Source organism: Aegilops tauschii, chromosome 3 (genome assembly GCF_002575655.3).
Source record: "Aegilops tauschii subsp. strangulata cultivar AL8/78 chromosome 3, Aet v6.0, whole genome shotgun sequence".
Taxonomy (NCBI): Eukaryota; Viridiplantae; Streptophyta; class Magnoliopsida; order Poales; family Poaceae; genus Aegilops; species Aegilops tauschii.
This window is the reverse complement of record NC_053037.3, coordinates 145,267,456-145,281,612: the sequence shown is the minus strand read 5'-3', so window position 1 is coordinate 145,281,612 and position 14,157 is coordinate 145,267,456.

Sequence of the window (14,157 nt, the reverse complement as noted above, 5' to 3'; positions counted from 1 at the left end):
GTAACTCATGTTCCCCTCTTTCCATTAAGTTCTCTTCTCGAAGACAATTGCCGCCATGGAGCCCTAACCCTAGCACCGCAGACCACTGTTGTTGCTTGCCTCGACGTTCTCATCACTACTCGCTTGCTCCTACCTCATCTTCACCCTCGGCGTGCAATCCGCCCCTGTCTGGCTCCCCGTGTTGAACCTTGCCCTCGATTCCACGTTCCTGCGTCGTTCTTATCCATTATGGGCGTCCACGTGCTTGTTCTTCCCCTTCATCGTCCGTCAAGCACCCGATGTCTGAGGCCTCGGGGGAGTGGAATTGGTCGCCGAACGCTTGGCTAACTCTAAGGCATGTTCCAATGCATAGGTGCTTAGATGAGGTGCTAAGTGCATCAAAGGGGCTTAGCAACTGGGTTTTCATCCCTTTTCTTTCTAGGGTTTCCCCTACGCCTATCTGGCTAGGGTTTCTCTCCTCTTAGGCGATCCCGATCGCCTCTGAGTCCTACCCGTACACATCTTCCTTCCGATTGCCCCCGAGCTACGCCCGTCCCCGCCAAACCTGCCATTGTCGATCCCGCGACGGGACCAGGAACCGGTGATGGCGTCTTTCTCCGACGCCCACTCCGCCACGAGTGGTGGCGGCGCCGCCGCGACTGCAAGATCGGATCTGGGTGATTTCTTCGATCAACTGGATCTGAACGATGAAGACTTCACTGACGTAGAGATTGATGATGATGACCCCGAGATTCAGGAAAGCGTCCGCTGACTTGCCCTAGCTAGGGTTCATACAAACAAAACTTCAGCCCATCGGCCTTTTACAAGGATATGAGAGTTGTGTGGAATCCGGCGCAGAGTGTGAGATTTCGGCCGGTCGGCCCTAATCGTTTTCTCGTCCAAGCATCCTGCTTGGGGGACGGGGAACGCATTATGCTGCAAGGTCCTTGGTTGTTCCGCAATATGGCTGTGCTTTTGTGCCCGTATGATGGCTTCAACAAAGCTGAGGAAGTAGAGTTCTTTCATATACCAATATGGTTGCAGATTCACAAGTTACCAGACCCATACTGTAAGCAGAATATTGTGGAGAAGTTGTTGAAAGGAGCTGGAGAGATAATGGAGATGCGTCTGAACGGGAACACACGAGGTGATTATGTAAGGGTAAGGGTGAAACATGATATCCGACAGGCCCTCACAAAGTATGTTAGCATTGTTCGTGCTAAGGAGCGTCAGGTATACCTGGTTCGCTATGAAAAGCTTGCTAGGTTTTTGTAAGATGTGTGGCCTCATTGGTCATGAACACAAAGAATGTGGACTGGGGATTCATGATGAGAAGTCGCTCAAGTTCGGGGATTGGATATATGCAGATGCTCCCGGCAAGCCACGAACAGAGGCAAGAACCAATAAGGCGACGAGCAATGAATCCAAAAAGGCCGAGACCCATAAGGTTGATAGGACTGCTACAGAACACGAACCAGTTGACCCAGAGGTCGCGGATACTGCTTCAAGCCCGGTGAAAACACCTGGCGAAAGAATAGAAGTAGATAAGGTCCCGAAGAAGAGACTGAATATGGATGAGGTTGAGGCTATCCCTCGGGATGCTTCTGGAACTTCAAAGGCAGTGCTTGCTATAACTGATGGTAGCGGCAGCGATCTGAATGAAGGTGTCTCGCCTACAAACAGTAGTTCAAGCAACAAGAGGTTGAAAGTAGCCATGGACAATGACCATAACGAGATATCGGCGGCCTCCCGCGAGGAGGACCGCCAGGCGCAATGAATATCTTGTCTTGGAACTGCCGGGGGGAACCGCCAGACAGTTCGTGAGGTTTTGGCCCTCTCAAAAGCCAACAACCCCAAGCTAGTCTTTCTCTGTGAGACTAGACAAGATGCAACTAAAGTGGAGAAGATGAAGTGGGGGCTGGGCCTGAAGGGCTTCCACGGTGTTAGTAGTGATGGAAGGAGCGGCGGGCTAGCTCTGTTTTGGGATGAGACCCTTACCGTAACAATGCTTGAATCTTGTAATAGGTTCATTGATGTTCGTATTCTTGAAGGTGGTTCTGGTATTTCATGGAGAGGGACCTTTGTATATGGGGAGCCGAGAGTGGAAAACCGTCAGCGTATGTGGGATCATCTGTGCTGGTTGCCTGCAGTTTCGCGAGAGCCATGGGTTGTATGTGGCGACTTCAACGAAGCGCTTTGGCAGCATGAGCATCTGTCAAGAACGGCTCGAGCGGAGGCACAAATGGTAGCATTCAGGGATTGTTTACAAACTTGCGAGCTAGAGGACCTCGGGTTCTCTGGTCTCCCCTACACATACAATAATGGTCAGGATGGGAATCGCAACGTTCAGGTCCGCCTCGATCGGGCCTGTGCGGACGAGGCGCTATGAGATATCTTCCAGGCGGCACAGCTACTGCATCTGGCTACCTCCTGTTCAGACCATAGCCCACTTTTGATCAATCTAGAAGGGGTGCAGGAGCCGAGGCGCCGGGCGTCTATTCCACGTTATGAGATCATGTGGGAGCAGGACATCAAGCTCCCCACGATCATCACTGAGGCCTAGGCTAAGCACCGCCCAGTCGGCAATTTGGGCTCAGTAGCCCACTCGTTGAAAGATGTGATGAATGATTTGCGGCAATGGAGCAAAGCTAATTTTGGTAATGTCTTGAAGGAGATCAAAAACTGCAAAATCGGGTGGCAGACCTCCAGCTGTCGGGCGCGGATCGTGCACAGGTCCGGGCCAAGATGAACCAACTTGATGAGCTTCTGTATAGGGAGGAGATGCTTTGGCTTCAACGGTCTCGAATCGAATAGTTGAAGGAAGGGGAGCGCAACAATAAATACCTACGCCACCATGCAGTTTGGCGTGCTCGGCGAAACCATATTCAGAAACTAATGAAGGCTGACGGTTCATGGTGCATCGCGCCATCTGAGATGGAGCGGATGGCCAGCTCCTATTTCAAGGAGATTTTTACAAAAGATCCTACCCTGGATCCGAACGAGGTGCTGGACAGTATCGTTCCTAAGGTTTCAGCAGAGATGAATGAGGCCTTGTGTAAACCATATACGGAGGAGATATCTAATGCGTTGTTTCAGATCAGGCCGTTGAAAGCACCAGGCTGTGATGGTTTTCCGGCCAGGTTCTATCAGCAGAATTGGGCTGTTCTCAAGGAGGAGATAGTGGCAGCAGTGCAGGAGTTTTTTGTCACAGGAATCATGCCGGATGGTGTTAATGACACGACGATTGTGTTAATTCCCAAAGTTCCCCATCCTAGGGAGCTGAAGGATTTCCGACCTATTAGTTTGTGCAATGTGGTGTATAAGATCGTGTCAAAATGCATGGTGAATAGGCTTCGGCCTCTCCTAACTGAGCTTATCTCCGAAAATCAGAGTGCATTCATTCCTGGGAGGCTCATCTCTGATAACTCCATTATTGCTTTTGAGTGTATTCATCACATTCAATCCGCCAAGGAAAATTCACCAGCTTTATGTGCTTACAAACTAGATCTGTCGAAGGCCTATGACCGTGTGTATTGGAGTTTCTTGGAGAGGGCGCTTTCTAAGTGGGGCTTCTCTAACCAGTGGATTTCTCGTGTTATGGCGTGTGTTACCTCAGTGAAGTACTCTGTTAAATTTAATGGCAAGTTATTGGAGACCTTCTCTCCTTCACGAGGGCTCCACCAAGGTGATCCGTTATCCCCTTTCCTCTTCCTTTTTGTGGCTGATGCTCTTTCTGTCCTTCTAAACAAGTCGATGAGGGAAGAAGGGCTGCAAGGGGTTAAGATATGCAGGGGTGCTCCTGTCATCTCACATCTCCTGTTTGCGGACGACTCCCTTTTGTTTTTCCATGCTTCAGAACAGCAGGCTCTTTTGGTTAAAGGTGTGTTGAACACGTACCCGGCAGCGACTGGACAATTGATCAACCAGTTGAAGTGCTCCATCCTTTTCTCAGATAACTGCTTGCCAAGTGTGGTTCAGGAGGTTAAATCTGTTCTGGAGATTACACAAGAAGTTTTTGAACCCAAGTACTTGGGCCTTCCTGTCCCAGAAGGAAGAATTCACAAAGGAAACTTTGAAACTATCCAAGAGCGTTTACGTAAGAAGCTTATAGATTAGAGTGAGCAATATGTATCCTCAGGTAATGAGGAGATCCTGATCAAGGCTGTTGCTCAAGCCCTACCTGCTTATGTCATGAGTGTTTTCAAGCTCCCTGCTTCGGTCTGTGACGAGTTGACTCATATGATACGTCAATACTGGTGGGGAGTGGAGAACGGGAAGAAAAAGATGGCTTGGATGAGCTGGGACAAACTGAGTCTCCCTAAATCCATGGGTGGCATGGGGTTTAGGGACATGAGGGCTTTTAACCAAGCCTTGTTAGCAAAACAAGCATGGTGATTGCTCGATACGCCGGAGAGCCTTTGTGCACGACTACTAAAGGCAAAATATTACCCTTCTGGACATTTGTTGGATACAGTATTCTCGGGCAATGCTTCTTCAGTTTGGAAAGGTATTTTGCATGGTCTCGATTTGCTCAAGAAAGGTGTCATTTGGAGGGTGGGGAACAGAGCTGACATCCGCACTTGGAGGGATCCTTGGATCCCCCGTCCCTCGTCGTTTCGCCCTATCTCTCCCAAGGGTAATTGCCGCCTAAACCGGGTGGCTGACTTTATTGATGGAAACGGTGCTTGGCGAGTGGATCGCCTATGGGAATTTTTTTGGCCTATGGATGTGGAATGCATAGTAAAAATCAGAACATCGCCCCGTCAGCGCGGTGACTTCTTGTCCTGGTTCCCGGAGAAATGCGGAGTATTCACGTTGAAGAGTGCTTATAAGCTAGCCACATGCGATCACAATACGGCTTTTGCAAATGGCTCGTCCAGCTCAAACCCGGAGGGAAATCGCTCATTATGGAACCGAATTTGGTCGGCCAACGTGCCTCAGAAAATGAAAATTACAGCTTGGAGAGTGGTCACTAGTACGCTGGCGACTCAAAAGTGCAAGAACTATAGGCATTTGGCCACACGTTCGCTATGCCCGCTCTGTGGGGTGGAGGAGAAGAGCACCTTTCATGCTTTGATTGCTTGCACTCAGGCAAGGATCTTGTGGATTAATATGCGCGGGAGATGGCCGCTTCCCAACGACGACCTTCTCATTGATAATGGGAAGGAATGGCTAATGTTCCTTCTAAGCTCATGTTCAGAGGTGGTCGGAGATATGGTGATTATGCTGATTTGGCGTATATGGCAGATACGTAATGACATCTACCACGGCAAGGAAGCCCCACCTGTGCTTGCTTCGGTTGATTCTTGGATAGTTACTACAAATCTATCAACCTAGCGGGCAAGTTTACAGTTGAGGATATCATCAAAGGGAAAATGCCTTCGGTGCCCTTTGTGACGCCGCGCCAAGAGGCTGCTGCGCCTGTTCTGCCTTGGCCGGCACCAGCGCAGGATACGGTGGCCCTGTCCGTCGACGGTTCGTACCAGCCGGAGGATGGCACCGCGGCCGCCGGGATGGTCCTAAGGAATAGCGAGGGGTGATCTTATTTGCAGCATACCGATACATTTTCCATTGCAATGATCCACTGGAGGCGGAACTACATGCGATGATACAAGGTATGCCCTGGCTATTCAACACCCCGACTCTCCGGTGATGCTACAATCGGATTCCTCTGAAGCGTTATCATGTCTCCACGGATGCTCTGCGGCGGTCAGCTTATGGCCACTTAGTTTTGGAGATTAAACATTTAGCTGGTAGTAGGGAGTTTGTACCTCAGAAACTTAGTCGCTCTCAGAATAGAGTTGTCGATCGTTTGGCGAACTACAGCCGATCGGAGCGAGCCACCGCTGTCTGGCTACGCTCAGTACCACCTTGTATTGAGGACGTGTGGCCTCTCGACTGTAACTCTATGAACTTGCAATAAAACTCCCTTTACCCTCGCAAAAAAGGGGCTTAGCAACTAAACTCCCCAATGCATAGGTGCTTAGAGCATCTCCAGCAAAGGCGCTAAATAAGCCGCGCGCCTGAAAAAACGGCTTTTTAGCGTGCGCCACCAAATCGGCAGCTCCAGCAAACGCGCAAAAATCACGCGCGCGCTAAAAACCACTCTGCGTGCCAAACAGAACTGCATCGTGCGTTGCTTTTTTCGAGCGTCCGCTACCACGAGCTGTACAATGACTCGCCCGCACGAATGTCCACCAACCGCCGGATCTGAAATATCCACCCGCGTGTGCGACTTCCCCGTCCTCTTCGGCAACCCGTCGGTGCTTCCCCCCGCCGTTCCCCATCGCGCGTGCCGCTTCCCCCTCGTCCCCGATGGCCGCCGCTGCTTCCTCTGCCGCGACCGCCCCTCGAGCGCCCCGTTCCGCCGACGAACAACGCCCGACAGGGGTTTGTAGCTCGGCGCCCACAAGGTGTTTGACAAAACGTTTGCAAGGTATACATTGCTTCTAACTTCATTTTTGTAGATGAATTTAGAGCATGTTGTTTGTAGTGTTAAATTTTAGTTTGAATTCAAATTTGTAGATGAGTTTGCCCCATGATTCTTCCGATGAAGAATTTGATCTTCAAGAGGAAGACCTTGCAATGGTCCTAGCTATGCACATCAATAAAAAGCCGAAGCACGGTGGTTCAGTTTTTGGTCGTCAGAAATTGTGGAGGGAAAGGATCGAAGACCACAATAAATTGATGACGAACTATTTTGCGGAGAATCCCGCATACCCCGAGTCCTACTTTCGGTGCCATTTTATGATGAGCATCGAGCTGTTCAAACACATTGCAGAGAGACTGGCGAGCCATGCATGATCGGTTTTTCCGGCAAAGGAGGAATGCCGCCGGAGAACTCGGGCATAGCACCTTTCAATGCGTGACCGCCACTTTGCGTATGTTGGCACACGGTATTCCGGCGGATCTGGTTGATGATCACTTGGCCATAGGTGAGAGTGATACGTCTCCGTCGTATCTATAATTTTTTATTGTTCCATGCCAATATTCTACAACTTTCATATACTTTTGGCAACTTTTTATATTATTTTTGGGACTAACATATTGATCCAGTGCCTAGTGCCAGTTCCTGTTTGTTGCATGTTTTATGTTTCACAGAAACCCCATATCAAACGGAATCCAAACGGGATAAAAATGGATGGAGCTTATTTTTGGAATATTTGGAAAATCTGGGAGAAAGATCAACGCGAAACGGTGCCCGAGGCGGCCACGAGGCAGGGGGCGCGCCCCTGACCCTCGTGGGCCACCCGTAAGGCGGTTGATGCCCTTCTTCGGTCGCAAGAAAGCTAATTTTTGGTAAAAAATCACGACGAAGGTTTCAGTCCAATCGGAGTTACGGATCTCTGTATATATACGAAACGGTGAAAGGGAAGCAAACGGGAACGCAGAAACAGAGAGAGACAGAGAGACATATCCAATCTCGGAGGGGCTCTTGCCCCTCCCACGCCATGGAGGCCAAGGACCAGAGGGGAAACCCTTCTCCCATCTAGGGAGGAGGTCAAGGAAGAAGAAGACAAAGGGGCCCCCTCTCCCCTTCTCTTCCGGTGGCGCCGGAACGCCGCCGTGGCCATCATCATCACTGCAGTCTTCACCAACAACTTCACCGCCATCATCACCAACTCTTCCCCCCTCTATACCGCGGTGTAACCTCTCTCTTACCCGCTGTAATCTCTACTTAAACATGGTGCTCAACGCTATATATTATTTCCCAATGATGTATGGCTATCCTATGATGTTTGAGTAGATCCGTTTTGTCCTATGGGTTATTTGATGATCAAGATTGGTTTGAGTTGCATGTTTTATTATTGGTGCTGTCCTATGGTGCTCTCCGTGTCGCGCAAGCGTGAGGGATCCCCGCTGTAGGGTTTGTAATATGTTCATGATTTGCTTATGGTGGGTGGCATGAGTGACAGAAGCACAGACCCGAGTAAGTAGGTTGTTTGCGTATGGGATAAAGAGGACTTGATGCTTTAATGCTATGGTTGGGTTTTACCTTAATGATCTTTAGTAGTTGCGGATGCTTGCTAGAGTTCCAATCATAAGTGCATATGATCCAAGTAGAGAAAGTATGTTAGCTTATGCCTCTCCCTCAAATAAAATTGCAATAGTGATTACCGGTCTAGTTATCGATTGCCTAAGGACAAATAACTTTCTCGTGACAAAAAGCTCTCTACTAAAACTAACTTAGTTGTGTCTTTATCTAAACAGCCCCTACTTTTTATTTACGCGCTCTTTATCTTCTTGCAAACCTATCCAAAAACACGTACAAAGTACTTCTAGTTTCATACTTGTTTCCGGTAAAGCGAACGTCAAGTGTGCATAGAGTTGTATCGGTGGTCGATAGAACTTGAGGGAATATTTGTTCTACCTTTAGCTCCTCGTTGGGTTCGACACTCTTACTTATCGAAAGAGGCTACAATTGATCCCCTATACTTGTGGGTTATCAAGACCTTTTTCTGGCGCCGTTGTCGGGGAGCAATAGCGTGGGGTGAATATTCTCGTGTGTGCTTGTTTGATTTATCACTAAGTAATTTTTATTTGCTGTTCTTAGTTGTTCTTTATCTTTAGTTATGGATATGGAACACGAAATACCAAAAAAATTAGGTGTACTTGCTGCTCATGGAGATGGGGAACCTCCTAAAACCCTCGATGCTCAATATGTGAAAAATATTATGTACCACTTTGATAATCCTGAGAAAACCTCATTCAATTTGGTAATGGGAGTAACGTTGGATCAACGTGAATATTTTAGGGATCATCGCTTGACACAAAATGGGAAACTATTACGGGATCAAATTTATATATTGAAGTGGTATGCTCAGCAAGTATGCTTGAGTTATGATTATACTTGTTGCTGTAGGATGAAGGCTCCACACCTTCCCTTTTCATGCAAATTTAAGATAATAAAACCTTAGCTTCTTATGCTAATGGTATATATGATTACTATGATGTGGAACAAATAGAAGAATTTGTTGCTTTTATGGGTGCTTATGAAATTGAATCTATGTTTAAAGAGTTTGAAGATTTTGATGATGTTGTTTATAGACCTGAAAATTTAGCTATCCTCAAATATTGCTATGAGAATTATGGATACAATTCCAATATTAATGCACTTATTGAGAAAGTCTCCGCTGTCCAAGAAGAGACTAATATTTTGCAGTAGTCTATGGAAGAAGAAATTACTGAAACTGTGAGCTCATTGGATGAAAAAGATGATGAGGAGAGCGAAGAACAAAAGGAGGAAGAGCGGATTAGCTACTCGTGCCCACCTTCTAATGAGATTAACGCTTCAACTCATACATTGTTTAATTTCCCTTCGTGCTTACCGAAGGATGATTGCTATGATGACTACTATGATCCCGTTGATTCTCTTGAAATATCCCTTTTTGATGATGCTTGCTATGCTTGTGGCCAGGATGCCAATATGAATTGTGCTTATGGAGATGAATTTGCTATAGTTCCTTATGTTAAACATGAAATTGTTGCTATTGCACCCACGCATGATAGTCCTATTATCTTTTTGAATTCTCCCAACTACACTATATCGGAGAAGTTTACCCTTATTAAGGCTTATATTGATGGGTTGCCTTTTACCGTTGCACATGATGATTTTGATAGATATAATATGCATGTGCTTGCTGCTCCTACTTGCAATTATTATGAGAGAGGAACTATATCTCCACCTCTCTATGTTTCCCACATGACAAAATTGCAAGAAACTATTTATACTATGCATTGGCCTTTACTAGGTGTGCATGAATTGTTCTTTTATGACATGCCGATGCATAGGAAGAGAGTTAGACTTTGATTTTACATGATATATGTTACTTTGTGCTCACTACTAAATTACAAATCATTGCTAATCAAAATTGGCTTTGATATACCTTGGGATCCGGGTGGATCCATTACTTGAGCACTATATGCCTAGCTTAATGGCTTTAAAGAAAGCGCTGCCAGGGAGACAACCCGGAAGTTTTAGAGATTCATTTATTTCTGTTGTGTGCTTTCATATAGTTTAAAAACAATAAAAATAAAGAGGGGAACCCAAAACTTTTTCAAAAAGGAAAGTGAAAATGAGAAAGACAAGCATTGTTGAAGTGGGAGAGCTCCTTAAACTTTGTTCATGCTCACGGAAACTTTGTGAATCTTGATTACAGAAACTTTCCAATAAAAATAATTATCCCCTTTTATAATTCCATTGTATTATAAAAATAATGTGCCAAGGTTTGCCTTTAGGATGTTTACAATGCTTGTTGGTTTGTGCAGTGCAGGACAGAAACTTTGTCTGTAGTGCGCGAATTTTAATTTTTTACTGGAACGTCAAATGGTTCTGATTATTTTTGCAATGTCTTTCTATACAAATTTTTTATTTTTCCTAATTTTGGCAGAATTTTTCAAGTATCAGAAGTATGGTGAATGTTCATATTATTACAGACTGTTCTGTTTTAGACAGATTCTGTTTTTGATGCATAGTTTGCTTGTTTTGATGAAACAATCAATTTATATCAGTGGATTAAGCCATGAAAAAGTTATATTACAGTATACACAATGCAAAAACAAAATATGAATTGGTTTGCAACAGTACTTAGAGTAGTGATTTGCTTTATTATACTAACGGATCTTACCGAGTTTTCTGTTGAAGTTTTGTGTGGATGAAGTATTCGATGATCGAGAAGGTCTCGATGTGAGAAGAAGAAAGAGAGGCAAGAGCTCAAGCTTGGGGATGCCCAAGGCACGCCAAGTAAATATTTAAGGAGACTCAAGCGTCTAAGCTTGGGGATGCCCCGGAAGGCATCCCCTCTTTCTTCAACAAATATCGGTATGTTTTCGGATTCGTTTCATTCATGTGATATGTGCAAATCTTGGAGCGTCTTTTGCATTTAGTTTTCACTTTTTCTTTTATGCACCATGCTGGTATGAGATGGTCCTTGGTTGATTTATAGAATGCTCTTTGCACTTCACTTATATCTTTTGAGTATGGCTTTATAGAATGCTTCATGTGCTTCACTTATATCATTTGAAGTTTGGATTGCCTGTTTCTCTTTACATAGAAAACCGCCATTTGTAGAATGCTCTTTTGCTTCACTTATATTTGTTAGAGCGTGGGCATATATTTTGTAGAAAGAATTAAACTCTCTTGCTTCACTTATATCTATTTAGAGAGATGACAGGAACTGGTCATTCACATGGTTAGTCATAAAATCCTACATAAAACTTGTAGATCACTGAATATGATATGTTTGATTCCTTGCAATAGTTTTGCGATATAAAGATGATGATATTAGAGTCATGCTAGTGGGTAGTTGTGGATTGTAGAAATACTTGTGTTGAAGTTTGTGATTCCCGTAGCATGCACGTATGGTGAACCGTTATGTAACGAAGTCGGAGCATGATTTATTTATTGATTGTCTTCCTTATGGGTGGTGGTCGGGGACGAGCGATGGTCTTTTCCTACCAATCTATCCCCCTAGGAGCATGCGCGTAGTACTTTGTTTCGATGACTAATAGATTTTTGCAATAAGTATGTGAGTTCTTTATGACTAATGTTGAGTCCATGGATTATACGAACTCTCACCCTTCCATCATTGCTAGCCTCTTCGGTACAGTGCATTGCCCTTTGGTGCAAACTTCGCCGGTGCATTCAAAACCCGTGATATGATACGCTCAGTCACATATAAACCTCCTTATATCTTCCTCAAAACAGCCACCATACCTACCTATCATGGTATTTCCATAGCCATTCCGAGATATATTGCCATGCAACTTCCATCATCATCATACACATGACTTGAGCATTTATTGTCATATTGCTTTGCATGATCGTAAGATAGCTAGCATGATATTTTCATGGCTTGTCCGTTTTTTGATATCATTGCTACGCTAGATCATTGCACATCCCGGTACACCGCCGGAGGCATTCATATAGAGTCATATCTTTGTTCTAGATATCGAGTTGTAATATTGAGTTGTAAGTAAATAAAAGTGTGATGATCATCATTATTAGAGCATTGCCCCAGTGAGGAAAGGATGATGGAGACTATGATTCCCCCACAAGTTGGGATGAGACTCCGGACTTTATAAAAAATAAAAGAGGCCAAAGAAGCCCCAAAAAAAGAGGCCAAAGAAGCCCACCAAAAAAAGGAAAATAAAAAAGAGAGAAAAAGAGAGAAGGGGCAATGTTACTATCCTTTTACCACACTTGTGCTTCAAAGTAGCACCATGTTCTTCATATAGAGAGTCTCTTGAGTTATCACTTTCATATACTAGTGGGAATTTTCATTATAGAACTTGGCTTGTATATTCCGATGATGGGCTTCCTCAAATGCCCGAGGTCTTCATGAGCAAGCAAGTTGGATGCACACCCACTTAGTTTTCAGTTTGAGCATTCATACACTTATAGCTCTTAGTGCATCCGTTGCATGGCAATCCCTACTCACTCACATTGATATCTATTAATGGGCATCTCCATAGCCCGTTGATACGCCTAGTTGATGTGAGACTTTCTCCTTTTTTTGTCTTCTCCACATAACCCCCACCATCATATTCTATTCCACCTATAGTGCTATGTCCATGGCTCGGGCTCATGTATTGCGTGAAAGTTGAAAAGGTTTGAGAACGTCAAAAGTATGAAACAATTGCTTGGCTTGTCATCGGGGTTGTGCATGATTTGAATATTTTGTGTGGTGAAGATGGAGCATAGCCAGACTATATGATTTTGTAGGGATAACTTTCTTTGGCCATGTTATTTTGAAAAGACATGATTGCTATATTAGTAGGCTTGAAGTATTATTGTTTTTATGTCAAAGGATAGACTATTGCTTTGAATCACTCGTATCTTAATATTCATGCCATGATTAGATACATGATCAAGATTATGCTAGGTAGCATTCCACATCAAAAAATATCTTTTTTATCATTTACCTACTCGAGGACGAGCAGGAATTAAGCTTGGGGATGCTGATACGTCTCCGTCGTATCTATAATTTTTGATTGTTCCATGCCAATATTCTACAACTTTCATATACTTTTGGCAACTTTTTATATTCTTTTTGGGACTAACATATTGATCCAGTGCCCAGTGCCAGTTCCTGTTTGTTGCATGTTTTATGTTTCGCAGAAACCCCATATCAAACGGAATCCAAATGGGATAAAAACGGACGGAGATTATTTTTGGAATATTTGGAAAATCTGGGAGAAAGATCAACGCGAAACGGTGCCCGAGGTGGCCACGAGGCAGGGGGCACGCCTGCCTCCCCTGGGCGCGCCCCTGACCCTCGTGGGCCACCCGTAAGGCGGTTGATGCCCTTCTTCGGCCGCAAGAAAGCTAATTTTTGGTAAAAAATCACGGCGAAGGTTTCAGTCCAATCGGAGTTACGGATCTCCGTATATATACGAAACGGTGAAAGGGCAGCAGACGGGAACGCAGAAACAGAGAGAGACAGAGAGACAGATCCAATCTCGGAGGGGCTCTCGCCCCTCCCACGGCATGGAGGCCAAGGACCAGAGGGGAAACCCTTCTCCCATCTAGGGAGGAGGTCAAGGAAGAAGAAGACGAAGGGGACCCTCTCCCCTTCTCTTCCGGTGGTGCCGGAACGCCGCCGTGGCCATCATCATCACCGCAATCTTCACCAACAACTTCACCGCCATCATCACCAACTCTTCCCCCCTCTATACCGCGGTGTAACCTCTCTCTTACCCGCTGTAATCTCTACTTAAACATGGTGCTCAACGCTATATATTATTTCCTAATGATGTATGGCTATCCTATGATGTTTGAGTAGATCCGTTTTGTCCTATGGGTTATTTGATGATCAAGATTGGTTTGAGTTGCATGTTTTATTATTGGTGCTGTCCTATGGTGCTCTCCGTGTCGCGCAAGCATGAGGGATCCCCACTGTAGGGTTTGTAATATGTTCATGATTTGCTTATGGTGGGTGGCGTGAGTGACAGAAGCACAGACCCGAGTAAGTAGGTTGTTTGCGTATGAGATAAAGAGGACTTGATGCTTTAATGCTATGGTTGGGTTTTACCTTAATGATCTTTAGTGGTTGCAGATGCTTGCTAGAGTTCCAATCATAAGTGCATATGATCCAAGTAGAGAAAGTATGTTAGCTTATGCCTCTCCCTCAAATAAAATTGCAATAGTGATTACCGGTCCAGTTATCGATTGCCTAA